The following is a 27,126-nucleotide window of genomic DNA, read 5'->3' on the forward strand; positions in this document are numbered from 1 at the left end:
AAACGCTGAGTTTAGTCTAGCCGCCCGCCCTCCTTGCCATTTTGAGCTGTGTGAATTCCTCAGCTGACTTTAAGGTACGTGTCTCGGCGGTATTATATACACTCTGTACCCTTAAATTGGTCCATTACCTCTAATACTGACGTTTTGTTCTTCTTTTAGCTTTTGTTGAAATTATAGACTGTCCCTCCCGACGCAGCCTTCGGGCGAAACACGGGGTCCGTGTCGGGGGACCCTGAAGCAGTCATTTATCTATGCATTATTTGAAATCAGGAGTGGCTCCTTGAAATATTTAAAATTATAAATAAAGAATGTTGAATATGAAATTATTGGACCTAGAGTCTTCTTGCACTCCTTAGTGGATTTTGCTATGATTTAATAATCTGCAATGTCGGGTCCTGGGGGGAATATTTGCATAAAGGGCCTCAATATAACACTCAGCTGATGTCAATTGCCTAAGACCCTCTGCTGCATTCTCTATACAGGACAATTCTGCCGTATCCCCCTTCCTTTATTCATGGGTGAAAGAACTATCTCAGAAGGCTAACTTCTCATCATGACTGAAATTAAAATCTCTCTTAGAAAATCAAGATCACGTAAACTAATTCCTTGAAAGTGGCTTTGCAAGAATGAAAATCACTAGGCGGACCCCGCCGTGAGAGCTTTTTCACTACAGTGGGGTCTGCCTGCTCACAATAATTTTTAAGGGCACTAAGAGGCATACACAGACATCAACCTCCATACAGGAGGCAGCATGGCTTCAAGGAAGAGTGCTTGAAGCCTATGACATCATCTCAGATGATGCAAAAAATAGGAATAGTGGATATGTCAGGTAAATTGTTGATTAATATTCAGGAAGAAGTATTGAAGAAAGGAGTGGACTATCATTTTCTCCCACCTCCCTTCATGACCCATTTCAGTATTGTATTGACATACATAGCTTTATACAAAAATTACGAGTTACTGTCTGCCAATATGGTGGGTCCTGCATGCTGAGTGACAGTCGGCTTTCCCCCTTGTTCTAGTTTAAAAGCTGCTCTATCTCCTTTTAAAGTGTTCGCACCAGCAGCCTGGTTCCACCCTGGTTAAGATGGAGCCCATCCTGCCAGAATAGGCACCCCCTTCCTAACAAATCTAAATCCACGCATTGAGACTGATGTAAGTGTAAGACAGGGTAGAATGCAATATTTATTCTTGTTAATCCTGGCTCCCTCGGGGTAATGCCTCCTTCTGGCCAACAGATGTTCTGCCACAGTAAGACATTCCAGCTGTTATATTTTCTTAATTATCAATTATTGTCCTTTGCTTTTTTAATAACATTTAATTGTTATCGTTCCTCCGTAGGCAAGAGATGGAAACTTCCCACGGAAGAGTCTGCTTGCCGCAGCCTCCCGCAGAGCGAAGAGGTGAAAGGGCGCGAGCTCCTCAGTAAACGCAGAAGGCATTATCATCTCCACGAGGCAGCCTCTTCCTAAGTCTCAAGGTGGCCACGTTGTGCCAGCCTAAAAAGAAAGAACAAGAAAACCCGGATAAAAATGCCCTGCTCTTCCACATAATCCATCTTTTGAGATCGCTCCTATGCCCCCCCCCCCCCCCCCACACCGGTCCGGACTATGAATTACCCCTGTGCTTGGGGTGGGGAGGACCACATGAGAAATTATATTCACTAATACGATTTACCTTTGGGTTCATAGCCTGAGTGGGGGATGAGGCAGGGTCCCGGTCACCCCGATACCTCAATTCTGTGCCCTTCCCAAACCACAGAGCAGATAAAATCATCACAGCAGAATAAAACAGTAATTAACCCTTGTACTAGTATTGTGTAAGCAGACAGTAAATCCAACCAGAACCTTACATGGGAAAAATACAGTAGTGAAGTATAATATAAACCTGCAGTTTTCTTATTTTAAATCAAGCAATGCAGAAACAACACTGGGTGTGGCCTGTTAGCCAGGGCAACCAACATAGTCATAAGGATAATAAAAAATAATATAAGGAACGCTAATAGAGAAAGGTGAGGGGAAAAGCAGTGAAATACACAGCTTTCTAAAATTGTCTTTACGGGGGGAAATCAAGATGGCGTCCTAGAGGCAGGATGTGTGCACTCTGTGCTTTGCTGGCGATTACAGTATGGAGAGTCTGTCCTCCTCCTCCAACCCAACTCCCGGCCATTTGCTCTCGTCAATCTGTTGTACCTTTTTGCATCCCAGAGTCTATGGCCTCCTCTCTGCAGCCAGGGCCTCTTGTTGCAGGGGTAGAGAGAGAAGCCTCACCGTGGTCCAAGGCCGAGGTGCCCCTCAGCCCGGAGCAGCATGCGATTCCCCCACAAGCGGAGCTGGGTTGGCGACCTCCAGCGCTGGTTCCCCCATCGATGCGGCAAACCCAGAAGTCGGAGTGCTGCCAGGAGCCGCAGGGCACGTTTACCCTGATGGCTGTTACCTCCCTAGTTGGAACCAGGCGAGAGGAGCAGGCGGCGATCTCGCCGGGCATTTCTTTGGCATCAGGCCCTTCTGGAGCGGCTGGAACATGGGGAGGGCCTCTGACCATCTCCCCATCTCAGCTCCCGGGAGTGGAGAAGAACGAGTGCGGGGTGAGAGGTCACATCTCCTTAGAATCTATTTGGACAGCAATTAGTACCATGAATGTCATTATATCCCAGCGACTTGACAGCATTGACTCTCTAATGAAGGCCAACAAAGCTAATATAGAGAGAGTGGAGCGAGCAGTTACATCTTTTCCTGAGAAGGTCTTGGATTGTGAAAGACGGGTAACTTTGATTCAGTCTAACAGTGAAAGTTTGCAAAAGGATAACCTAAAACTTCAAAGCAAGCTGGAAGTAGTGGAAAAGAAATGAAGAGCTTTAGATCTGAGATTCTTGAATTTTCCACAGACATCTTTGATTAGTACAAGGGAGCTGTTTAAGAAATATCTACCGGAGGTTCCAAAGTTCACTCCGGAATCATTCCCACCGTTAAATACGATTTTTTTTACCTTCTACATAAAAAACGTGTCACAGCTCCTGAGGCGCAGGCACAGCCGAATGTGGATAGCTGAGAATGCGCAGGACGGGGCTCCCTCTCAGGTGACCTTCTTAACTTCCTTTGTTTTTCAGTCAGATAGAAATTCAGTTACACAGCTTTTCTTTAAATACAGAGATTCTCTGCTTATGGGTCAAAAGATTTGCTGTTTTCCAGCTGTGTCTTCTGAGGCTCGGGCTAGACGCCAGCAATTCCTGCAAATGAGGCCAGGAGGTGCTTGACATTAGGGCTGAATTATTTCTTCGTTTTGCTTGCAATTGTCTTGTGAAGTATAAAAATGAGCGAGATATTTTTTGACCCGCTATGGTTGAGAGTGTTTCTTGGAGCTAAAATTGCCTCTGGCACTTCTGCTGACCCTATCTAGATTCTGTTCATATGGACGCTAATTATTTTGCAGCCTCCAGGACTTCTCTTTCTTTTCAAGCTGTTTCTATGTTCTCTGGTATTGCTTCTCAGTATTTCTTTCCCCCTCTTTTTTTTTTTTTTTTTTAACTGTGGGCTTGTAAGAAATTGCAGTTTCATTTGTTTTATAGTTCTTGATTATTATTTGTATAATTGCTATGTCTCTGCATCTGTTTTCTTTACAAATATTAATGTAATGTTTATATTTGTTAAAAATTTGATAAATAAAAGGTTAAAAAATTGTCTTTAACCCTGAGTTCTCAAAAAAGGGGGGAAACAGATCCATCCCAATGTCACCAGTTTGTAAAGGGTGCACTCTGTCCCAAACACAAATTTGTGTGGGGAAAAAAACCAATAAAAAAACTGAAGAAGTCCCTCTTGATGGTGGAGCTGGCGAGATGACAAACCAAATAGATGAGCACTGCAGTGTGTGAAAGGTTTCTCTCTCTTCTGGGGAGCTTCCCCAGATGGTTTACTTGGTACTAAACAGAAAGCAGGCCTGGTTTCAGCCTCTTACAGAAAGACCATGGTCCATCAGCTTCTCTTTCCCTGCCCTCTCTCATGTGGCTGTGGCAAGGGGTTTATGCTTGACTTCGGCTGAAAAGCTGAAGCAGTTAAGATGAGATACTGGATTTGTGATAAAAGACAAGGAGATAAACCTTCTCCTTCCTCTGCTAAGATATTTTCTGTGCAAAGTTCAGATTACTTATTTAATTTATTTATTTGTAGACTTTTCTATACCGATATTAGTGGAGACATCATATCGATTTACAGCAGAACTATAGTATGGAAATTACAATGAACAGGTAATTTCATGGGGAGGGATCCTAAGAGACTTAACTTAGCCTCTTAAGAGGGTAATCTAGCCATGTGCTCCTGGGCCTGGATATATCTGGAAAGGAATCCTCTCAGCTCCTGGCTCGTCTAACCCTTGTTGGGATTTTACATGTAGCTCAGCTATGAAGCAAGTGCTGCTGCCTGTCTCTTTATTTCCTAGAGGGCAGACTTCTGTTTCTCTCTCTTGATAATTAGCTCTTCAGGAGAAAAGCTGATTGCAGAACTGCCAGATACACTCCTCTCTTCCTCGCTTCAGCTCCTGGCCATCCCCACCCCTCACACACAGACAGAGCCAGCCAAATTGTGTCTTTTCTTCCTTAAATGGTCTCCCAGCATTCCTTTGGGATCTTAATCTGCTGGCTATGAAGTGCTGTTCTCTGGGCAGCTCTTTTCCCAACTTGTTAACACTGTGAGTGCTGGATGCTGGTTCTTGTAGAACATTTGTCATTCACAGGAGAGTACACAGGGGTTTTCTCGCTTTTTTATATTCTTTCACTTTGGCTGTAGCGGCTTGTAATCTCTGCAGGGTTGAAAACCTGTTTTTGACAGGTCCAAAACACATCACTCAGATCCAGATGCAGCTCAGTCCACATTGTAAGGCTCCAACACACAATAAGCTTGTGGGGGCAGGGACCTGGTTTATAGTAGCTTGCTACCCCCCTTTTACAATAAACCTAGAACCGAAGTGTCTATTGAAAATGATTTGCCATTTAGGAGGCCTGAATGAAAATCAAGCAACATTTTCTCGAATCCCCACAAAAAAAAAAAATTCATTTGAAAGCGGAAGACTCGACATCTGCTTGAATGATCATTGGTGTTTTGAGAAATGGCTGGGTTCTTCTTTTCTGTACCTACGCTGAATCTGTAACGTGGGAGAGGAAAGGTGGGGCAAGAGGAAATAGCACCTTGGTTTTAGACATAAAAACTTTAATATTACCATCGTCACCTGAAGCAGAAAGTATTGTGGAAGTGCCTGCAGAGCCGGGCGACGAGCACTGGATGTCTGCAATCTCGGTTTATAGAGGGATAAAAGTGGTTATTTTACTAACATAAGTAGCTATTCATCTGGTCTGAGTCAAAATTGTAGTCATCTACTTACTTTTCACAACATGCCAGGTAATTCGGGCTTACTTGATCAGATTCCTTGTTCAGAATACAGATGTCATGTCACAGACTAGCAGACGCAATCAAGGGTATTAAGCAAGGACAATGGAGGTTCTTCAGTGGGAAACCTACGTCAGCTGAGGAAGCGAGAAGATTTCAGGCAAGAACAGAGTTTGGCACTGCATCGCGGTGCTTCAGCGTCTTTCCGAAGGGCTGGCGCTTGAAAAAGCACACCTGTTAGAAAATGAGAGGTTTATTTCAAAGCAGTTAAAAGAAATTTGCAGAGAAAAGGGAGAAATAGTGCAAAATTTATATAGCAGCAAGTAAACGTGGCTTCCTTCGCTGGCATTATCCAAGCTGCTTTCTTCTCTCGCACACCATTTTTCCAGAGCGTTTTCATGAGGTGTAATCATCGATTTGTAGCTCTTCACCAATACTCTTCTGCCCCCGCTGATAAGGAAGGAAAAAACACCAGATTTCTTCTCAGTTTCCTCTCTCTTTTGGAAGAAGGATCCCTTTTCTTTTTCTGAAAAAAAAAAAAAGTCTGCTTTTTTCCATAAAAAGGTCCCTTGCTTCCAGTGCCTTTGTACAAATCCTGGGTGAGGCCTCCTCTGGTGTTCAGTGTACGGAGGGTGAGCTTCCAAAACTGTGCAGTCTGCCTAAGGACCTAAATAAGAATAGTCGAGTGGTGATGGGTTATGATACAGACAATTATTTCTACCCTTGAGTAATGCAGAGCAGGTAAGGGCTTATCAGAGGAGAGAACATTCTAGAATAAGGAGTTTCTTTCACAGAAACACAGAACATGATGGCAGATAAATGCCTTTCAGCCCATCCAGTCTGCCCATCCACACGCTTCCTTGTCCATTCATTTTTAAATGAAATGAAAAAATGCCACAAAACACCCGTACTTCATTTAAAATCAAATCAAAAAAACCTCCAAAATTTATTTTTTCATTGACTCATTTCAGAAGGTCAACAAAAATCCTGAGATCTGCCAAAACAGCAAAATTACCCCCTCCCGTCCCCTCCCCCCCCACCACCCACCCTCTCAGAGTTCTCCTACTCCACTCCTGGGCTCTGCAAAGTGGAAAGAGGCAGGAGCGTTGCGCGGTCATTCCTGCCCTGCTGGGTCCCAGTTTGAAAACGGCGCTGGCCTAGGGGCACCATTTTGAAGCCGGCACCCAGCTGGGCAGCACCAGCCGAGGATTCTCCTGCCCTTGTGTACCTCACAGACTCCGGCAAGGGGATAAAAGACCTCTGCGTGTTAATTTGCTGTTTTGGGTGCTGGGAAGGGAAGAGGAAGTGTATTTTTGTGGTTTTTTTTAAATCATTTTAAAAAATCTAATATTTATTTTGGTTCAGTAAATAAACCAAACCATGAATTAAAAATCACCTGAAACAAAGTTTAGAAAATTTCTCTCAACAAGCCTTCTGCTCAATGTCAAATCCCTTCCTCTCCCTCAAAGACCCTCTGTGCTTGTGCCAGGCTTTCTTGGGTTCAGACACTGGTTTTGTCTCCCCCACCTCCCCTGGGAGGCCGTTCCGTGCAGCCACCACCCTCTCTGTAAAGAAATATTTCCTCGGATTACTCCTGAGTCTATCCCCTTTCCCCCTCATCCATTGACAGAGGCTCACCTCCTGTGCATGGAAACCGTGGAGGTATTTAAATGTCTCTAACATATCCAGTCTTTCCCTCCTTTCCTGCAGGTTAAATCTTTAATGATGATCATTATCCATTTCAGTGTCTTCTGGAGCGGCTCCATCCCACTCCATATCCTATTGAAGGTGCGGTCTGCAGAATTGTACATCACACTCCAAATGGGGTCTCTGCAGAGACTTCTACAAAGGCAATATCACCTCCGTTTTCTTGCTGGCTATTCCTCTCTCTAAGGACCTAAGCATTCCCTCTGGCTTTTGCCGTCACCTTATCCACCTGTTTGGCCACCTTGAGAGCATCAGGTATGATCACCCCCAGATCCTGCTCTTCCTCTGTGCACAGAAGAGCTTCCCTTCTCTGTACTGTGCTTCTCTCTTGGGGTTTTGCTGCCTAAATGCATGACTCTATATGTTTTAGCATTAAGTCTTAACTGCCAGACTCCAGGCCATTTCTCAAGCTTCACTAGATCCCTCCTCATGCTTTCCACACCTTCCAGGGTGTTTACTCTGTTGTTAATTTTGATCTCATCCACATAAAGGGAAATGTTTCCCAGCAGCCCTTCCGTGGAGTTGAAGAGAACCAGACCGAGGACCGGTCCCAGCAGCTCACCACTGGGTAACTCCCTGCTCCTTGGACTGATGTCCATTTACCACTGCCCTTATTCAGCTCCCACTCACCAAATCTCTACGTCAGTCAATCTAAGAGCACTTCATCCAGCAGGCTCCCCTGATCCAGCTCTCTGGTCACCCACTCAGAGGAACTGATCAGGTTCTTATGACCAGACCTCCCTCTGCTAATCCTCACATCCTGCCCTATCCTCTGTTTTAGCACAAATTCAATCAGTTCACGCATCACGGAGGTCAAACTTATTGGCCTGAAGTTCTCAGCCCCCTTTTTACGTCCTCTCTATGAAAAGGAGCCACATCTGACTGTCTGCAGTCCTTGGGAGCCGCTCCTGACTCTAAAGAAGCATTGAAAAGGTCGGCCAGAGTCACTGCCAGGACTTCTCTTAAGTTCCCCTTAATGCCCCTGGACGGATCCTGTCCGGCCCCCATTGCCAGCTCCTCGCGAACGCCGTCGTCTGAAAACTGTTTGAGGCGCCCTCACCTCCATTCCTGCTCCAAGCTTTTCCTCAGTGAACACTGAACCGTTAAGTGATTCTCCTCTCTCCTTCTCCGTTAAGAAGGTATTGAGTCACGAAAACATGATGGGATGCCAGGGCAGGTAACAGAGGAAAAAGCAGAAACAGAATAGAAGAAAGCTTGGGACAAACACGCAGGAAAGTTGTTGGCAGTGGGAAAGCCGGAGGATCATTGCGTAAATCTTGACCCCTGCCTGGCCCATATTTTACACGGTAAACAATCACATGCACGTCCTCCAAAACCTCAGTAAATACCATCGCAGACAATCGATAAATACTATATCACGACTCATACTTATTAAATCCAATCCTTTATTTTATAATTATGATGGACCTATTTATCTTACAAAGATGAAAACATTAAAATAAACTCACACGTCCTGCTAATTAATCCTCAAACCATCCCACCCATACCGCATCCCAGCATGCTTTACCCCAACATCATCACAACCATACCATCCACTCTCATTCATAACATGCATTCAACACCCCATAAAACCAATAGCTCTCGTTCATAACATGCATTCAACACCCCATAAAACCAATAGCTCTCGTTCATAACATGCATTCAACACCCCATAAAACCAATAGCTCTCGTTCATAACATGCATTCAACACCCCATAAAACCAATAGCTCTCGTTCATAACATGCATTCAACACCCCATAAAACCAATAGCTCTCGTTCATAACATGCATTCAACACCCCATAAAACCAATAGCTCTCGTTCATAACATGCATTCAACACCCCATAAAACCAATAGCTCTCGTTCATAACATGCATTCAACACCCCATAAAACCAATAGCTTATTCACTCTGAAATAACCTGATCTTAACAACCATTAAATCACATTCTCACATTACACTTTTGCCCTTATATATCTCTTCTAACAAATGTAATGGATCAATATCCTCTTAACCAAGTATTCCCTTATCTCAATCCAGTTCTTTCATTCTTATTAGCCAGGTCTTCTCCTGTCTGAATCCAATCCAGTCCTTCTTTTAAACAAATCTTCTCCAAGGTGAGCGGGAGGAGCCGCAAGTAGAGAGGTGTAGGCGGGGCGAAGCCGTGGAAGACCGACGGACGCAACAGCATGTTGCATTTTTGTAATTAGCATGCACTCGCATATATGCTATTCTATGTGCACGAGTGCTAATTTTTACATGTGCAATGTTTGAAAATTCATCTTTCAATTAACACAAAAACAAATCATCCTCCTTCCAAAACAAAAGAAAATAAAATCTCCCCCCCCCCCCGTACATGCCTAGATTAGGCGATAAAAACAGCGGATCATCTGCATATAGCAAGTCCTTGATTTCTGAGCCTTTAGTTTTAGCCCAGGAGCTCTCTAGTACTCTGGAGCGATCATTGCTGTAGAGTTTGAAGAGGGGTGGGCCCAGGACAGGGTTGCACATCCCTGTCTCACTCCTTGCCCTGTCTGAAGCTATCTAGGTGCAGGTTCTTTGTTTTTACCTAGCATCTAATGGATGAATACATGGATTTCATTCTATCATAGGTTCCCCCCTCCCCTAATTCCAGTTAGCAGCAGTTTAAAGTTGAGGCCAGGGTAACAGATAGAATCAAGGGCTTTATAAAGTCCATAAAACAGGTGCATGTTGAGATGTTGAGTGATTTGGTGCTTTGGGTGGATCCTGATCTGACGCTTGTGGAGAATTTTGCTGCTCATTGGGAATTGTAGCGTTTGCTGGGCAACAGCTAATGTTACTGTGGATGCAGATCTTTTGCTAATTATTTGGGCCCCTGGTAGCTCCATGCTTATAGATTAATGTGATTAACCCCCCTGACCAGGGAAATGGCCAGAATGTAGAATCGAGTCAAATATCCTGGACCTCTACGTTGCTGTACTGGAGCATTTCGTTCAGGATCCTATGGGGGAGGGGGGCATGCTTTTTGGGCTGTGCTGAATTGTTGCAGGCCTAGCTCTAGTGCTGTTTGATATTCTTTGATTAACCTTTCCAGCAAGTTTAATTTCTCTTGGGTGTCTTTTTGATCTTGGCTGAGAGCTTCAGGTTTGATCTCTTTCCTGGAAGTGTTCAGTCCAGATTTTTATCATATTGAATTGCTAATGCAGGTTTGGTTTTGGGTTCAGCTCTCTTCCCCATGCTGGAGAAGGAATTGCTGTTCATGGCTTTCTCAATTTCAGACAGAGATGTCTTCATGTCTTCATATTTTTTTCCATTTTAGGGTTGTCTTATAATTTCAAAGATTATCAAACTAGGTGCCGTGTACGTTTACTAATGTATTTATTTAAAAGTTCTTATATACTGCCTCTAAGGGGGAAAAAAAGACCATGCTAGGCAGGTTACAGCGGTGCAAACGCAATAAAAACACAGGCGATATGAAAGAAGAAATCTTCTCCGAGAGTTAGCGCTGCGGTTCTCAGCCGGTGTGTTACGGGCAGGGCTGTTGCACACTTCCCTGTGAGAGGCGGAGCAGGGCAGGAGAGCAGGAAGGAGCACTCAGCGCTCCTAGCAGCACGGTCTCTTCTTCCCACGTCCACCCCCTGGAGCCCGGAGGTGGACGTGGTGTGCAGTGGCCACGCGCGGGGAAAGAAGAGACCATGCTAGGTACAAAGTGCATGCAGCATCGCTCCGAAGGAGAGAGCAGCGCAGCCCGGGGGAAAAGGAGGACCAACGTCAGCCCCGCGGCCCATGGGACTCCTTTCTCAAGTCCTGGAGGAGGCTGCTGCTGCCGCGACTTGCTTTTTGGTGGGGGGGGGGGAGAGTGAGTGAGCGAGCAAGCGAGCATGTGTTTGAGACCCTGTGTGTGTGTGTGTGGGTGTGTGAGAGAGATAGCATGTATGAATGAGAACCTGTATGTGTGAAAGACAGCATGTGTGTAATTGTGTGATTGAGAGCCTGTGTAACAGGCCGATACAGAAACGACGCATAAAAAAAAGTGCGGCAGAGCCGGGCGCCCGCGATTTTGACGCGCGCACATTTTAGTTCGCAAGCCACTCGATTCAGTATTGAAATTAGACGCAAATCCAAGCGGTGGCAAAGGAGCGTCAAAAGCGCGCCTATGAAGCGGTAGGCATTCGCAATCCATTTTACTGTATAGAGCAGTATACAGCGCCTATACAGTATCCAGGGTGCGCTGGCGCCATACCTGTCATTTCAAATATCATTTCAAATGTCATTCCAGCAGGTAAGTGGATGCTTCTTTTCTACAGACCCCGCATGGACACCGGGGCCGCTGCCCTGAGCATCTGGACATCCTCTTGTTCGGAGGCCACCCCCAACCTTCCACATCTGGGCGCTTAAGGATGTGCAAGGACGTCCGGGCGTCTGTGAAGGTGGGGGCATCCGAGCATGGATGCCCGGAAAGAGACGGGAACGCTGCCTTCCAAACGACCATGGCCACTGCCTTGAGCACCCGGCTGGACTTCCAAGGTTGGGGGCTTCCGTTCATGGACGTTCCCGCTTCTTTCTGGGCGTCCATGATCAGAGAGGAGGCCCTGCTGCCTTACAACGTCCATGTCTGCTGCCTTGGGCACCCGGCTGGACGTCCAAGGTTGGGGCTTCCGTTCATGGATGCCGGAGGAAGGCCTGGCGCGGCTTCCATCTCTCCTGCGTCCGTAGAGGCGTCCATGTCTCTGCTGGACCCCCGGGGCCTCAGGACGCCTAGTATATGCCGGAGGAAGGCCTGGTGTGGCTCCCATCTCTCTGGCGTCTGTAGAGGCGTCCATGTCTCTGCTGGACCCCCGGGGCCTCAGGACGCCTAGTATATGCCGGAGGAAGGCCTGGCGCGGCTTCCATCTCTCTGGCGTCTGTAGAGGCGTCCATGTCTCTGCTGGACCCCCGGGGCCTCAGGACGCCTAGTATATGCCGGAGGAAGGCCTGGCGCGGCTTCCATCTCTCTGGCGTCCGTAGAGGCGTCCATGTCTCTGCTGGACCCCCGGAGCCTCAGGACGCCTAGTATACGCCGGAGGAAGGCCTGGTGTGGCTCCCATCTCTCTGGCGTCTGTAGAGGCGTCCATGTCTCCGCTGGACCCCCGGAGCCTCAGGGACGCCCAGAGATGGATGGTACCATTGAACACATACCTCCTCCGGTCTTGCTGCTGGGTTCTCCTTGCTGCTGGGCTCCCCTGTTGGCCTCTCCAATCTGCCTTGTAGAATTCGCTTGCTGAGCATTTCTCATTCTGCTTCTCAACCGAATGAAAAAGATCGCCAGAGCCAATATGTACATGTTGTCCATGACGCTTTCCGGTCCGAAGCTGACTGAACACCACACTAACGCCAGGGTCAGGGTAGGCGGTAAATATTGAGGTTAAAGACGCGGTAAATAAGCTGGTTAAAAACGCGATAATTTGGGCGAGCGTTACTGTATCAGGGGGAATAGCTAATCTGATCATCAAGTCAATATAAATAATCATTCTTCTGAACCATACTCTATTGCATCAGGCGTTCCACAGGATGTCATTATTTTTATATATGCTGAGTTCACAAAACCCCTTTTGGCCATAAATTTTTCGAAGTCACGATGGAACACAGCCAACATATTTGCACAGTGGCCAAACAAAATGCAAGTGGAGGCTAGCGGCAGAGACAATAGATGAGCAATGAAAAGTGATTAGCCTAAATATATGATGCTCTGTTGGCTTGCTGGCATATATTCTTCGTAACAGAATGTGAATTGGACACATTCAAAGTTTAAAAAAGATAAGTCACAGGACCCAAATTCACAGGCTGGAAACAGTCATGTCAAAGGCTTTCATTTCACAGGAAAGTGTCTGGAGTTCAAATGATGAGGAACAAAAAGATGGCACAGTTGAGTTTCTCTGTCATTGGCCTTACAAGTACTTTAGATCTTACCAAACAAGGGGTGACCTGTTTTGCAGTGGATGCTTTTGTTTTAAACGTTTCAATCAAATTAGTTCTTCTGACTGCCCAATCTATTTCCAAAATAGGTATTTTAGAGGTTTATGTGCATATAGAAGAAGACAAAAAGGCACAATTAACTCCTGCTGCTGTATTATGAACCAGAGACACAGACCTTACCGTAACAGCTTTATATGAAACTCCAAACCTTTCATCTGCTTCCTGTTTTGCAGCACACAAGTTGCCCTGAAGACTGGAGGATGATCCAGCAGGAACACGCTCCTTGATCACTTATTCCCCGAGGAGCCTGGGCCTGTTTCCTGCCAGCTCAGTCTTCCTACAGTCACTCCTGTGGTTACTCTTGTTATGAAATACCCTGCTGGTGCCAGACAGCCTCATCAAAGCAGCGATTTCACAGAAAGAATTTGCAATTTAGCATTCAGGTAATTGCCGCCATTTCTCTAATCCACCCTAATGTTAACATCAGGTGCTGGATTGAAAATCACCTTATGCAGGATGGCTTGCTGTTTACTCTGAGAGGAGCAGCCTATAAATTGGTTCTGAGAAAAGTGCACAGAAAAGCCTCTAACAATGTTATTTTCCCAAGAGAGGCCCATTCAGTGCATTTACCATTTCCTACAGGCAGACTCGGTTTCCCTGGGCACTGCAGAGATTGGTATTACTCCGAGATTTCTTTTGCCAGTCCAGCTGGAGAAGTGTAATCACAGCAACATCTTTGAGAAAATAAGAAGATAAGAAGTACCAGGCTGGGTCACACCAAGGTCCATCCTGTCCGTGACAGTGATCAGTCTGGGACACAAGTGTCCAGCAGATCCCTTAACTTCCTGCTACTCACTCCCAGGGATAGCAGTAATGAGTTATGGACGTTTCCTCCAGGAACTTGACCCCACCTCTTTTAAACCCTGCTATGCTCGTCGCCTTCACCACGTCCTCTGGCAGCAGATCCCACAGCTCGATTGTGCGCTGAGTGACAAAGCACTTTCTATGATTTATTTTGAATCTGATAGTTTGTTTCAAGGCGTGTTTCCTTGTTTTAGTATTTTTTGAAAGGGTAAATACCTGAGCAGTTTAAACCTGAGCCTCTGATCCTCCCCTCCCCCCCCCCCCCCCCCACCCCCGGCCCCTTGGTCGCAGCTTTCTCCATTTCTCCCCCTCCCCCCCCAGCTTCAAACTGGCATCAAATTGTTGGTAAGAAACAAGAAAACATCACAAGAAATGTGCCCTCTGCACCATCAGCACCGTCCCTTCCTGCAGTTAGACTCCGTCTGAATTCAGGAACATCGGCACCGTCCCTTCCTGCAGTTAGACTCCGTCTGAATTCAGGAACATCGGCACCGTCCCTTCCTGCAGTTAGACTCCGCCTGAATTCAGGAACATCGGCACCGTCCCTTCCTGCAGTTAGACTCCGTCTGAATTCAGGAACATCGGCACCGTCCCTTCCTGCAGTTAGACTCAGTCTGAATTCAGGAACATCGGCACCGTCCCTTCCTGCAGTTAGACTCCGTCTGAATTCAGGAACATCGCACCGTCCCTTCCTGCAGTTAGACTCCGTCTGAATTCAGGAACATCGGCACCGTCCCTTCCTGCAGTTAGACTCCGTCTGAATTCAGGAACATCGGCACCGACCCTTCCTGCAGTTAGACTCCGTCTGAATTCAGGAACATCGGCACCGTCCCTTCCTGCAGTTAGACTCAGTCTGAATTCAGGAACATCGGCACCGTCCCTTCCTGCAGTTAGACTCCGCCTGAATTCAGGAACATCGGCACCGTCCCTTCCTGCAGTTAGACTCAGTCTGAATTCAGGAACATCGGCACCGTCCCTTCCTGCAGTTAGACTCAGTCTGAATTCAGGAACATCGGCACCGTCCCTTCCTGCAGTTAGACTCCGCCTGAATTCAGGAACATCGGCACCGTCCCTTCCTGCAGTTAGACTCAGTCTGAATTCAGGAACATCGGCACCGTCCCTTCCTGCAGTTAGACTCAGTCTGAATTCAGGAACATCGGCACCGTCCCTTCCTGCAGTTAGACTCCGTCTGAATTCAGGAACATCGGCACCGTCCCTTCCTGCAGTTAGACTCCGTCTGAATTCAGGAACATCGGCACCGTCCCTTCCTGCAGTTAGACTCCGTCTGAATTCAGGATCATCGGCACCGTCCCTTCCTGCAGTTAGACTCCGTCTGAATTCAGGAACATCGGCACCGTCCCTTCCTGCAGTTAGACTCCGTCTGAATTCAGGAACATCGGCACCGTCCCTTCCTGCAGTTAGACTCCGTCTGAATTCAGGAACATCGGCACCGTCCCTTCCTGCAGTTAGACTCCGTCTGAATTCAGGAACATCGGCACCGTCCCTTCCTGCAGTTAGACTCCGTCTGAATTCAGGAACATCGGCACCGTCCCTTCCTGCAGTTAGACTCCGTCTGAATTCAGGAACATCGGCACCGTCCCTTCCTGCAGTTAGACTCCGTCTGAATTCAGGAACATCGGCACCGTCCCTTCCTGCAGTTAGACTCCGTCTGAATTCAGGAACATCGGCACCGTCCCTTCCTGCAGTTAGACTCCGTCTGAATTCAGGAACATCGGCACCGTCCCTTCCTGCAGTTAGACTCCGCCTGAATTCAGGAACATCGGCACCGTCCCTTCCTGCAGTTAGACTCCGTCTGAATTCAGGAACATCGGCACCGTCCCTTCCTGCAGTTAGACTCCGTCTGAATTCAGGAACATCGGCACCGTCCCTTCCTGCAGTTAGACTCCGCCTGAATTCAGGAACATCGGCACCGTCCCTTCCTGCAGTTAGACTCCGTCTGAATTCAGGAACATCGCAAGGCTGACGTGCAAGCTTATTTAGATGCCGACTGTCACAATGAAATGTTCAATGAAGCAATTTTTGGTGGAGTTTTGAATGTTTGCAATTCTGGGGGCACACAAGACATCTCGGACACTTTGCAAGGAGTACAGCAGTCCTGAAAGGTTGAGAACCATCACGGAAAGCCGACATTTATGTCACTGATCAGAAGCAAATGGAAACGTTTCCTTTACTCAAGAGTGGAGCAATTTATGGTAACCACTTCTCCCATGAGCGCATGTTTACCCTTAATCTGCATCTAATATACAAGTTGTGTTGATTTCACGCGGCATGTGAGTTGCACCACCCTCATAGTGAAAATAATATTTTTCCATATTCCTTCCTTCAGCTTCATTTCAAGACCCCTTATCCTTGAGTTCCTTATTCAATGGCAAATCCTATTTCTCCTTTCCCTCCTTGCTCTCTCTCCTTTGAAGTTTCTCCACCTGGTCAATGTCCTCTTGGAGATGTGGTACCCAGAACTGGACACAGGCTAGTACTGGCACCATTTTGCATGGAAGAAAGTATTAATAATGCCGACCTCTGTCTGCCAGCACCATTTGAAACAGCGGCAGGGCAGGCATAACCAGGGATCTCTCCTGCCCCGTTTAGATTGAAATGGATTTTAAAGACTTCATGAGGGTTAAAGTATAAACATTTTTTATAAATAAATAAGAGGGGTCCGGGAGAGCTCGAAGGAATTTTAGTTTTATACATTTTTTGCTAGGTGACCTGAACATTTCTTTGTTTTATTTTATTTTTATTTAGTTTTCTCTTTGGTTTCTTTTTGTTTCAAATAAATGAAACACAACAAAAAAAACAAAATGAAAAAAAAAATACATCCGTGCATACCCACTCATTTTCAGGGCAACCAAAAATCTGGAAATGTAACTGGGTCATCAATTATATTGAAGCCCAGCTAATGAGGATGAATTGTGACTTCTCTGTACTGTACAGCTGCTGTGAGTGAGCCAGAAGGATACTGTCCTAATCCCAGCTGCAAAGCACTTCCCGATACTGGTGCCTGAACAGGGACATGAATGTGCAGTCAATGAGAAATCGTAGGGTCCCTATTCAAACGCATTAATTTATTGTTTTATGTTAATTTATAGTTTGTAATTTTGTTAACTTATTGTTCAATTACTTAATTCTGTCCTATCTTCCGACATCCATGTTTTTACTCTCCCTGTTTTAATGTAACTTCTCTTTTCCACTTATACGTTAATTGGTTTTTCCCCTTGTTCTAATGTAAACCGGTACGATAAGACCTGGTCTTGAGTGTCGGTATAGTAAAAGAAGTTAAATAAATAAATAAATAAATTTAGCCAGCTAAATGAATATTTGGGCACTTATTTCGCTAAATTCTAGTTAGTTAGTGGCTAGAATTTAGCCGGATAAGTTAGGGCAATTCTGGAAGCTTAACTGGGAGGAGATGAGTCAGCTGACTAAGTCTAGTTGGGCCAAAAAGCTATCCTAAAATTAGCTGGATAACTTTAAGATATCCGACTCTATTCAGTAATGCAGCTTCACTATTGCATATACCTCCAAAGTTAGCCGGATACGTTTATCTAGCTAACTCTGCTATCCAGGCTGTGTCTGAATATGGACCTCCATAAATGCACACAAATTATGTTAAATTGCCTGTGTTTATGTGCTTGGTGGCAAACATTTCTTTAAAAAAAAAAAAAAAAAGCGAAATGTATTTGTTTTTTCTGTCCGTGCTGCATTCATATGTGACCTGTATCAGTGTGTTACCTGCATGGGGCTCTGAGGAAGCTCTGCTCTTCAGCTGTCTGTGCTGTATTCAGGCTTTCCATGTTAGTGCGATGTCTGCATAATGCTCTGATTGAGGATCAGCACAGCAGTGACCCAATTTGATGGCTTGCTAGCACTTCCTATTTAAATAAATGACGCTGTCTCAGAGGGTCTCAGGTTGCTTTGATACTAGTAAAAAACAGAATCAAGCAGACATTTTTGCTTTTTATTTTTTAAAGAAAATGTCACTAGCTAGGCATGCATAACTTTCCTACACAAATTAAGATGTTCATGGTTCTTTTATTTCTTTTAGTAAGGAAGCTTCAAAAAGATAAATTACCTTTCATATCAGATGCCTTGGAAGTTATGAAATCACCTTGAAATTGGCTATTCTAATATTTTCTTGCTAAGAAAAAAAATCCTTCAATTTTCAGTGTAAATTTATTCTGATATCAAACATACAGAGAGATTTCCCCAACCTCTTCCCCAAGCTCCACAGCACCACACACCCACACTGATATGATTCGCAGCTCGCACTGCTGTCCAGCGAGCCGACTCCCTCAGCACGACGCTGCTTTCAAGTTTGCACGTCGCCCACCCTTGACCTCAGCCAAGAACACTGCCAGGACTTCTCATTCGAGCAGCACTGCCAAGCCTCCCATGCAGCTCCCATGCTGCCGGCTTCCTGCTCCTTCCAGGCCCCACAGGCACACATGCGCTGCTCGGCAGCATTTAAAGGGCCAACGGCGGGAAGAGCCCTCTGGCACTCAATGAGGACATCAGCGGCTTTCTCCTACTTCAGCATGCCCTGCTGTCTTTGTCTCAGCAACGGGTCTCCTGTTTTTGAGTAATGCACGTTGCTCCTGCCTTGGTTCCTGTTCCTGTCTGCATTCCTAGTTCCAGCCTTCCTTGTCTTCTTCAGTTCTATCTTGTCCAGCCTTGTCTTGCCTCTTTCATTCATTCATTCATTCATTCAACCTTGCCTCGTCTCCCTCATCTAGCCTCACCTGGCCTGTCTGTCTTGTCCACTGTCTCTCATCTGTCCTTGGCTTAACTCTCTGGATCTTGACTCCTTGCTTGAACCTGTGCACGATTGCTTTCTGACTGGATCTGTCTCCTTGCCTGGACATGACCACTCTTGCTAGCTGTCCACCTTGACCTTGGCCTGATCCTGACCTCAGAGTGCTTCTGGACTTCTGTCATCCTCATCACCTTAGGGACCTGCCTGACTCCTGCTGGCCACCAGAACTCAAGGGCTTATCCTGCGGGGGAGGTGGTTGGTAAAGGTGAAGCTCCAGACTGTCCAGCTACAAGGCGTGTCCACCAACTGCCTCTGGGATTCGCCCTTGAGGTTGCGTCAACTACGCACACCGCTACCCTTCACACACACACACACGGTGCATGTACTGCCCTCGGTGTTCGATGTCTAGCTAGAACCCCTATACAGCCAGCTAAACTTCTACCCCGGGTGTAGATATCAGATAAACTCAGTTCTTGGTTACCAAAAACATTTATTTGAATGAAGAACAATTCAACACTCACAATAGATAAAAAGGTCCAAGAGCAGATAAACAGGTTGATGAGACTAATATAGTTGTAATAGGTTTGTCTAAAAGTTGACAGTAACTGTCAACTTAATAGTAAATAAGAGGTAAAAAGATGATACCTCTCAGAGTCTGAAAGAGGATGAGAGAAAGCTGCTAGTCTGCCAAGATCCTTCTTCCAACTCAGAGTCTCTGCAGCAAATAACTGTCCCAGGCAGTCCTTGGATGAAGAGACCAATAAGAAGAGAAGAAAGGCTTAGACAAACAGCATAGATAGAGCAAAACAGGAACAGATCCAATAGGGAGCTCAGAAACATTCAAATAATAACAAATCAGGAAGAAGAGCTCAACAACCTGCAGAGACTCTAATCTAAGCAATATCTAAAGATGCCACAGGGTGGCAGTGTAACAAAGAAACATACATACACTGCGGAGGCAGAAGAATGCAGATAAACTGGGTTGTATATCTTTAGCTTTTGAAATTTAAATTTTTTTCTCTCCCTTATCCTCAGGGTTGGTATAAGGTTTCTGGCTGCACTAGGCAGCTTCAAAATTTGCTGCTGTCTCCTGATAGACACCATAGCTGATTCCATCCCCCCTGCTGTCCAACATCAATATTGATAATGTACACCATGCAGCTTCTTGTCAGGCATCCACCTTTGCTGACACACTTGCTCATATCATAGAAGCATAAGAAGTTACCATACTGGGTTAGACTGACGGTCCAACAAGCCTAGCATCCTGTTTCTAACAGTGGCCAATCCAGGTTACAATCACTTGGTATGTACCCAAATATTAAATAGATCCCATGCTGCTAATGCCAGTAACAGCAGGTTCTGGTCCCTAAGTCATCTTGATTAATAGCAGTTTATGAACTTCTCCTCCAGGAACTTATCCAAACTTTTTTTAACCACAGCTACACTAACTGCACGAACCACATCCTCTGGCAATGAATTCCAGAGCTTAATTGTGCATTAAGGGGCGGATTTTAAAAGGAGCGCAAATAGCCTACTTTTGTTTGCGCTCCAGGCGCAAACAAAAGTACGCTGGATTTTAGTAGATACGCGCGGAGCCGCGCGTATCTGCTAAAAACCTGGATCGGCGCGCGCAAGGCTATGGATTTTGTATAGCCGGCGTGCGCCGAGCAGTGCAGCCTACCCCCGTTCCCTCCAAGGCCGCTCCGAAATCGGAGCGGCCTCGGAGGGAACTTTCCTTTGCCCTCCCCTCACCTTCCCCTCCCTTCCTCTACCTAACCCACCCACCCGGCCCTGTCTACACCCCCCCCTTACCTTTGTTGGGGGATTTACGCCTCCCAGAGGGAGGCGTAAATCCCTGCGCGCCAGCGGGCCTCCTGTGCGCCGGGCCACGACCTGGGGGCGGGTACGGAGGGCGCGGCCACGCCCCCGGACCGCCCCGGGCCGTAGCCACGCCCCCGTACCCGCCCCAAAACGCTGCCGACACGCCCCGAAAACGCCGCAACGACCGGGACCGCCCCCGACACGCCCCCCTCGGAGAACCCCGGGACTTACACGAGTCCCGGGGCTCTGCGCGCGCCGGTAGGCCTATGTAAAATAGGCTTCCCGGCGCGCAGGGCCCTGCTCGCCTAAATCTGCCCGGTTTTGGGCGGATTTAGGCGAGCAGGGCTCTTAAAATCCGCCCCATAGTGAAAAAGAATTTTCTCTGAATTGTTTTAAATGTACTACTTGCTAACTTCATGGTCCTTGCTAACTTCATGGTCCTTCTGTTATCTGAAAAAGTGAATAACTGTTTCACATTTACCCATTCTAATCCTCTCATGATTTTAAACACCTCTATCATATCCCCCCTCAGTCGTCTCTTCTCCAAGCTAAACAGCCCTAACCTCTTCAGCCTTTCCTCATGGGGGAGTTGTTCCATCCCCTTTATCATTTTGGTTGCCCTTCTCTATACCTTCTCCATCGCAATTATATCTTTTTTGAGATGCAGTGACCAGAATTGTACACAGTACTCAAGGTGCGGTCTCACCACGGAGCGATACAGAGGCATTGTGACATTTTCCGTTTTATTCACATTTCCCTTTCTAATAATTCCCAACATTCTGTTTGCTTTTTTGACTGCTGCAGCACACTGAACCGACGATTTCAATCCTCTATGCTCCCTAGTTCTTTTCCTTGGTGGTAACTCCTGTCATAAAACCTAATATTGTGTAACTACAGCAAGGGTTATTTTTCCCTATATGCATCACATTGCACTTGTTCACATTAATTTTCATCTATCATTTGGATGCCCAGTCTTCCAGTCTCGCAAGGTCTTCCTGCAATTTATCACAATCCGCTTGTGATTTAATTACTCTGAATATTTTTGTGTCATCTGCAAATTTGATCACCTCATTGATCGTATCCCTTTCCAGATCATTTATAAATATATTGAAAAGCACCACTTGTTGCGTGTGTGGACCCTTGAGCCGAGACGAGGTTGATGGCACCAGGGGAAGGCCCCCAATGGTCCTCTTTGTTGGGAGGCAGTGCAGTCTGAGAAGACCCAACAGGAGCTTCAGCTTTACCAGCCCACGTTCCCCGCAGGTTGAGTCCTTGGGTGCCGGGACCGGCAGGACTGAGGTGCGGGTCTCTCACATCAAGGAGTACAAAGGAGAAGGCTAAGCAGCGTCGGGCAGGCAGAAGGCGAGGCAGGCGGTGGACAGACGGAACCAGGAAGAGGCCAAATGTCAGGACGGGCAGCAGGCAGAAAACACAAAGAGACAGACAAACTGGAGGTCAGGGCAGGCAGAGGTCACGCGAAGTCAGAGTACCAGGCAAGGGTCAGGCAGGCAGAGAACAAGTGGAGACGAGATACCAGGCAGAGGTCCAAACCGGGGAGTCGGTCCGAGGCAGGAGCGCAGGATCAGGAACAGCAGACTACGCACTCTAGATAAGAGCAGGACCCGTTGCTCAGGCAAAGTGCTGAAGGTTTTAAATACCCGGCCGAGGTGACGTCCTCTCCCGAGGCTACAGCGAAGTTTCCCGCCGAGGCCCTTTAAATGAGAGAGAACGGCGCACGTGCTGAGGCCGAGCCGGCAGCTTGTCATGCCACATGGGCAGGCTGCTGCAGCGGGATTCGGGGCCTGGCCGCCCCCTGTGGTGGAGGAGAGAGCCGGGACTGGACGCCTGCCGGAGCAAGTAAGAGGGCTGGCCATGGAAGGGAATCCTAATACCAGTCCCAGTACAGACCCCTGAGGCACTCCACTGTCCACTCCCTTCCACTGAGAACACTGACCATTTAATCCTACTCTCTGTTTCCTGTCTTTTAACCACGAAAGGACATCGCCTCCTATCCCATGACTTTTTACTTTTCTTAGAAGCCTCTCATGAAGGAATTTGTCAAACGCCTTTTGAAAATCCAAATACACTACATCTACCGGTTCACCTTTATCCACAGGTTTATTAACCCCTTCAAACAAAATGTAGGAGATTTGTGAGGCAAGACTGTGTTCCATTAAACCAGGTCTTTCTATATGTTCTGTGATTTTGTTCTTTAGAATAGTTTTCAATATTTTTCCTGGCACTGAAGTCAGGCTCATTGGTCTATAGTTTCCTGGATCTTCCCTAGAGTCCTTTTTAAATATTGGGATTACATTGACCACCCTCCAGTCTTCAGGTACAATGGATGATTTTAATGATAGGTTACAAATTTGAACTAATGGGTCTTAAATTTTATTTTTGGGGTGTATGCCATCTGGTCCAGGTGGTTTGCTACTCTTCAGTTTATCAATCTAGCCTACTAAATCTGCCAGGTTCACCATGATTTGGTTCACTTCATCCGAATCTTCTCCCTTACAAACCTTCTCCAGAACTGGTATCTCCCCCAATATCCTCATTATTAAACATGGAAGCAAAGAATTAATTTAGTCTTCACTAAGTGCCCCTTTATCCCATTGATTATCTACAGTCCAACTGACTCCCTTGCAGGTTTTATGTTTTGATATATTAAAAAAAAAAATTTATTATGAGTTTTTGCCTCTATGACCAGCTGGACTGCACTTCTAAGCTGGTATTTTTAAACAATGGCCTTGCCTGTTGCACACTCTTAACCTTTGCAGCTGCACCTTTCAGTTTTTTTCTAACTATTTTCCTCATTTTATCAAAGTTTCCCTTTTGAAAGTTTAGTGTTAGAGCTGTAGATTTACTTATTGTCCCCCTTCCAGTTATTAGTTCAAATTTGATCATGTTATGATCACTGTTGCCAAGCGGCCCCACCACCATTACCTCTCACCAAATCCTGCGTTCCACTAAGAATTAAATCTAAAATAGCTCCCTCTCTTGTTGGTTCCTGAACCAATTGCTCCATGAAGCAATGATTTATTACATCCAGGAACTTTATGTCTCTAGCAAGTCCTGATGTTACATTTACCCAGTCAATATTGGGGTAATTAAAATCTTCCATTACTGCACTGCCAAATTTATTAGTTTCCCTGATTTCTCTTAGCATTTCATCGTCCATCTCATCATTTTGTCCAGGTGGACGGTAGTATATTCCTATCACTATTCTCTTACTCAACACACATGGGATTTCTACCCATAGATTCTACTGAGCATGATCTTGTATGATCTTTATCCTGTTGGACTCTATACCCTCCCGGACATAAAGTCCCACACCCCCAGCAAGTTGATCCTCCCTATCATTGCACTGTCCCATTGGTTATCCTCCTACCAGGTCTCTAAGATGCCAGTTAGGTCTATCTCATCATTCACTGCTATACACTCTAACTCTCACATCTGGCATTGGCATACAGACATTTCAAAGTGTGTTTTTTGTTTGTATTAACTACCTGCTTTTCAGAGATAGGGATAATTTGTAATCCTTTTTCTCAGGTGAGTCTTTATTTATAGGCACAGGGACTACATTTGCTTTTATTGGAGCCTCTCTGTTGGGATACCCTAACACTCCTGTTTCATTAGTATCCTTCAAAGATACATTCCTCTGAATCACCTGAGTGACTGTCAGCTTTCCCCCTTGTTCTAGTTTAAAAGCTGCTCTAAGTATCTCCTTTTTGAAGTCAGCAGTCTGGTTCCACCCTGATTAAGGTCGAGCCTGTCCTTTCGGAAAAGATTCTCCCTTTCTCAAAAGGTTCCCCAATTCCTTACAAAACTGAATCCCTCTTCCCTGCACCATCGTCTCATCCACGCATTGAGACTCCGGAGCTCTGCCTGCCTCTGGTGACCTGCAAGTAGAACAGGGAACATTTTAGAGAATGCTAACCTGGAGGTAATGAATTTCAACTTTCTACCTAAAAGCCTATATTTGGCTTCCAGAACCTCCCTCCCACATTTTCCTATGTTGTTGGTGCCCACATGTACCACGACAGCCGGCTCCTCCCCAGCACTCTCTAAAATCCTAACTAGGTGATGAGTGAGATCCACCACCTTCGCACCAGGCAGGCAAGTTACCAGGCGGTCCTCAAATCCTCCAGCCACCCAGCTATCTACATTTCTAATAATCAAATCATCAACTATGATGCCCGACCTAACCCTTCCCTCCTGGGCAGTAGCCCTGGGGGATTTGTCCTCAGTGCGAGGGGACAATACATCACCTGGAGAGCAGGTCCTTGCTACAGGATCACTTCCTGCTACACCAGGGTGGTGCTGTCAGACCAGGAGATCTTCCTGATCCATTGCAGCACTAGGGCTGCCAGCCTGGAGTTGGGAATTGGCTACTATATCCCTGAAGGTCTCATCTATATACCTCGCTGTCTATCTCAGCTCCTCCAGTTCTGCCACTCTAGTCTCCAGGGATTGGACTTGTTCTCTGAGAGACAGGAGCTCTTTGCATTGTCGTGCACACATACAACCTCTCATCAGTGGTTAAAAAATCATACATGTGACACTCAATGCAAAAGACTGGAAAGCCCTCCTCTTGCTACTGGACTGCTGCCTTCATCTTAATTTTGTTGAGTCCTTAGATAAGTTTAGGTTGCTACAGGAGTAGGGATGTGTACAATTAGAGTCCGTTAAATTTATTGGTGTAGTCACTATTAATCTGGTAGTGACTTACAAGGGGATAATTAAACTTTCTATAAGGGCTGGTGCAATAGTGTGATTTAGATAAGAGCCTGATTGATTTTTAATGAGAAAGTGTCTCTTGCCTATAAATCAAAGAATGAACTAGGAGTAGGTGGGAGGGAGGGAAAGACAGGCCCTAGAATTAACTCCCTCTGGCTTGTTTTTTTTTTGGTTTTTTTTTTTTATCTCGGACACACACAAACTCTTAACAATTAGCTCCCTCTGGCTTGCTTTTTTTTTTTTTTTTATCTCGGACACACACAAACTCTTAACGATTAGCTCCCTCTGGCTTGCTTTTTTTTTTATCTCGGACACACACAAACTCTTAATGATTAGCTCCCTCTGGCTTGCTTTTTCTTTTATCTCGGACACACACAAACTCTTAACGATTAGCTCCCTCTGGCTTGCTTTTTCATCTCAGACACACACAAACTCTTAACGATTAGCTCCCTTTGGCTTGCTTTTTATCTCTGACATACCCACAGCACACTAAAGAACATACCCTGTTATGTCAGCTCTCCCCAAACTTTTTTAAGTCCTAAGATTTCCCAAAGCAGTGTTTACCAGTCCTCTTCAACCACTAGCAAAATAATCTTCTCCTGTCCTTAGAGTTATGCTGGGTGGCTATGCAGAGCCTGCAAGCCGCTGCACACTTGTGGTCCCCGCAGTGCCATGAGACCCCTGCCAGCCCCTTCTTTTGGAAATGCACCCAGGAGATGGAGGAATTGGGATCACAGTGCCAGAGGGATTCTGATTACATAAGCGCCTATAGTCCATGGGTGCAGAGGTTGCTATACACGCGTGACTGCTCGGCCTGGCTGTACAGAGCTGGGTGTGGGGGAGGTGGCACTGTGAGAATAAGGAAGCAGGGCAGTAGTGCGGAGTGGGTATCACAGAGGTAGGTGGCAATAGAGGCCTGCAGAAGCAATTACTTTGCCACTCGTTTCAGCTTGTTGCCCTGGGCGATTGCCTGTGCTATATTCTGGGTTGCCCCAGCCCTCACCAAAAATAAAACACGGAAATATTTCAGCCTTCAGCAATTCTGCTTCTTTCCTCTCCAGTTAATGCACATTCCAAAACCGTTTGATTTAAGATTAGGTGGGACTTGACAACATTCATTCCTCCGCTTGCAAAACTTTGAAATCTCTCAGGATTTAACAGGATGAACTTGCAAAATACCCATGGCAATTCCTTCCATATCTCAAAAGAAGCAGCTGCAACAGCAGTAAGGCGTCCAGGTGTTTGCCCCTCTACACAACCTTGAACAAGCCTGACTTGGAATTAAAGGTCTCCTGATATGGCATCAGGGAGTTTTGCAATTTAAAGAGCTGCCGGCAACTCAAGGGAAGGAGAAACCTTTAAAGAGAATTCAGAATTATTTTTAATGGCATCACGTCAAATCCCTCGCCGCTGCACAACATACCTTTGAGATTTTCTACGATGCACTTCTTGAACGCCATTCAGTTCATTAGGAGTGAGGTTAATCACAGACCCGGTTTTCTTATTCCGTGCCGGTTCTGTGTGAAGCTGAGCCAGGGCGCCTGCATCCTGATCCATGGCTGGAAATCAGCTGAGGCTGAGAAGCATTTTTACTGCCATAATAGAATTTTTCACAGTTCTCTTCCCCTAAGCCCACGCTGTTTGCACATCTTCCTCCAAAGAACGCTCCTAATTCCCTTGTTTTGGAGACTAGATCTGTCATCGTTATAGAAAACAACAAAACACATGGAGCAAATCCAGAAATCTGTAAAGAGTAAAGGCAGATGGCAGTGCCTATTTATAAACTAAAATCCAAAAAGATCTGTAGCAAAACGGAAAGGCCAAGAGGAATATTTAAGCTGTACTTGTGTAGATCTCACCCCGGGATACAATGGAATCACAAAACTCCAAAACAAATGAACCGACCCCA

General features: G+C 46.1%; 1 long non-coding RNA gene across 1 annotated transcript; it reads right to left on the bottom strand.

Annotated features, from left to right (window-relative positions):
- Positions 1–387: 387 nt before the first annotated feature.
- Positions 388–26,879, bottom strand: LOC115100250. Its single transcript, XR_003859010.1, has 3 exons — positions 26,641–26,879; positions 5,374–5,612; positions 388–1,499 (listed from the first exon to the last, which is right to left on the bottom strand). It is a non-coding gene; the product is annotated as an uncharacterized LOC115100250 (long non-coding RNA).
- Positions 26,880–27,126: the final 247 nt, after the last annotated feature.

The sequence above is a fragment of the Rhinatrema bivittatum genome, chromosome 10 (assembly GCF_901001135.1).
Source record: "Rhinatrema bivittatum chromosome 10, aRhiBiv1.1, whole genome shotgun sequence".
NCBI classification, from domain to species: Eukaryota; Metazoa; Chordata; class Amphibia; order Gymnophiona; family Rhinatrematidae; genus Rhinatrema; species Rhinatrema bivittatum.